The sequence below is a fragment of the Crocuta crocuta genome, unplaced genomic scaffold (assembly GCF_008692635.1).
Source record: "Crocuta crocuta isolate KB4526 unplaced genomic scaffold, BGI_CrCroc_1.0 scaffold944, whole genome shotgun sequence".
Lineage (NCBI taxonomy): Eukaryota > Metazoa > Chordata > Mammalia > Carnivora > Hyaenidae > Crocuta > Crocuta crocuta.
The window spans coordinates 588,918-591,796 of record NW_027528243.1 but is presented as its reverse complement, the minus strand read 5'-3'; the positions used below and the strand labels follow the sequence as shown (position 1 = coordinate 591,796).

The 2,879-nt window shown below is 45.7% G+C and overlaps 1 non-coding gene across 1 annotated transcript; it reads left to right on the top strand.

Annotated features, from left to right (window-relative positions):
- Positions 1 to 249: 249 nt before the first annotated feature.
- Positions 250 to 351, top strand: LOC144222574 (U6 spliceosomal RNA). Its single transcript, XR_013332430.1, has one exon. It is a non-coding gene; the product is annotated as a U6 spliceosomal RNA (small nuclear RNA).
- The last annotated feature ends 2,528 nt before the right edge of the window (positions 352 to 2,879 follow it).

Genomic DNA, 2,879 nt, shown 5'->3' with positions numbered 1-2,879 from the left:
TGCTCTGAGAGAGGCCATTTGTCTAGACCAGAGGCTTGAACCTGGTTAGAACAATGAAATACTCTTCAAAACCATTTGAACCGCTATTTCCATCCTGGGCTTTTCTTTCCCTAGCACTGTTCTGTCTAGACTGCTACTCTTCAGAGTGTGGATAGAGGACCAGCGGCTTCACATCACCTGGGAGCTTGTTGGAAAAGCACATTCTTGGGCCCCGCCCAGACCTACCAAATCAGAATCTCCATTTTAAGCGATCGCTTTGGCGAGCCCCTGAGATTGGGATCAATGCAGAGAATATTAGCATGGCCCAGTGCAGGGATGACATGCAAATTCATGGAGGAGTCCATATTTTTTTTAAAAAAAAAAGAATCTCCAGGGGCACCTGGGTGGCTCAGTCAGTTAAGCGTCCGACTTCAGCTCAGGTCACGATCTTGCGGTTTGTGAGTTCGAGCCCCGCATCGGGCTGTGTGCTGTCAGCACAGAGCCTGGAACCTGTTTCTGATTCTGTGTTTCCCTCTCTTTCTGCCCCTCCCCCACTCATACTCTGTCTCTGTCTCTGTCTCTCTCTCTCTCTCAGAAATAAACAAACATTAAAAAGAAGAAAAGAAAAAATACTGGGCTAGACTTTTCAGTATGAAAATTTCTCCTTGACAGAAAATACAGGTAGACGGTGAGAGCAGAGTTCTGGTCTATCTTTATCATCCATCACTGTGCCTTTGTCACTTGTATGCTTTTTTCGATTGTCTTCGTGCTCTTAACTTATTAAAAAAAACCCTCTTTCTGTTGTCCTTACGATGCGGTGATAAGTCTTCTGAACACTGTTGATACAGGTCTATACCAGCCTCCTGCACGTATCATTGGCCTTGCATGCTCCTTTCCAAATCTAACCTGCTAAGAACTGAAGGTAAGGGATGTTTCTTCATCAAGAAGCTACAAGACACAGGGGTGCCTGGGTGGCTCAGTCAGTTGAGCACCCGACTCTTGATTTCGGGCTCAGGTCATGATCTCACGGTTGGTAAGATCGAGTCCCCCACCAGGCTCTGTGCTGACTGTTCAGAGTCTGCTTGGGATTCTCTCTCCCTCCCTCCCTCTCTCTTTCTCTCTGCTTCTACTCTGCTTGCATGCTTGCTCTCTCTCTCTCTCTCAAAATAAATAAACACTTAAAAATAAAAAGAAGCTACAAGGCATAATAACTGTATACAAAAATCTGCTGGAATCCAGGCAACAGACCAATCAGAAGGAGTTGCCGTATTTCTCTTTCTGTGTAAACCCTCACACAACCTTAGATTATCAAGTGTCCTGAAGACTGGACCCTGGAAGGTCTTGTTATTTACTCCAGAAAAGGAGTCTATGCCACTTGCTGTTCTCGGTAAGTGATCTATGTTTCTTAGTTAAGGATCAGTGTAATACTAAGACCCTACGTGGCTCTCAAGTGCCCCACCCCATGCCCTTTATTTCTGGGGACCCGCCCTCTTTGCCCATCATCTTCCAGCTTCGACTATTCCACATCCTCTGCTTGCAAAGCTCCTTACAAGCATCTGATTGCTTCGTGTCCATAATGAAATACCAATGTCCATGCGAACCATGCCTTCTGTAGCGCCTCGGGAAGCCTGCAGTCCTCAGGTGCCCAGATGGTTCGCGATTAGAAGGGTATCCTCCCCAGGCCCGTGCCACTCTCTGTCACCTGGGTTTTGCAATAGGCCTGCTTTTGTTCAGTCTCTCGATGCTTCCATAGGCAGGTCTGGCAACACATGGTTCTCATTTGCTTAACCTGCGAAGTTACAGGTCCGGAAAAGGAATGTTACCCCCTCGGGGCTTCTTTTCTCTTTTTCTAGCGCTTCTCGCCACCAAGAACTCTTGTGGTCTCTCGTGGTGATGGAGCAAATGACACCACAAATATGAACTGATACAAATAGACACTCATGTGTGCTTGGGGGAGAGGGAGGAGGAAGAGAAAGTGTATACTTTNTTCCAAAGAGCTTTCTTGTTTTTTTTTTAAGTTAGTTTTTTGAGAGAGCTCAAGTGGGGGAGGGGCAGAGAGAGGAGGACAGAGGATCCAAAGCGGGATCTGGGCTGACAGCAGCGAGTCCAATGTGGGACTCGAACTCACGAACCGCGATCATGACCTGAGCCAAAGTCGGACACTCAACCGACTGTGCCCCCCAGGGGCCCCCCAGATAACTCTCTAATTATTGATTTCTAATTTAACTCTTTTATGGCCGGTGAGCATACGCTGCATTATTTTATCCTTTTAAATTTATTGACACTTTCTTCATGGCCCAGTGTAAGTTTTCTCATGGTGAACGCTCCACACTTGAAAGTAATGTGTACTTTGCTATCGCTGGGGGAGAGAGCTATCAATATTCATTAGGACAGGTTAATTGATGGGCTCTTAATGATTATCTACTTGTTCTATTGATTACAGAGAAAGGAGTCTTAAAGTCTCCGACTATCATTGTGGATTTATCTCTTTCTCCTTTAAATTCTCCCAGCTTTTGCTTCACATATTTTGCAGCTCTGTTAGATGCGTGCACATTTAGAAGGGTCGTGCCTTCTTATGCATTGACCCTCTCATCATTTAAAAATATCCCCNGGCTCTGCAGCGTCAGCTCAGAGCCCAAAGCCTGCTTCGGATTCTGTGTCTCCCTCTCTCTCTGCCCCTCCTCTGCTCACACTCTGTCTCTCTCTCAAAAATAAAATAAAAGCATAAAAATTAAAAAAAAAAAGAAAGAAAGGGCTTTACAGAGAAAACCTCATAGAATCCTCACCCCAACTCTATGATGTAGGGGCCATTACTGTCGATGAAGAAACGGAACCACGGAGAGGTTAATGGTTGTATCCCATGGCATGAAGTTATAGCAGAGTTTCCATCCAGGTACCTC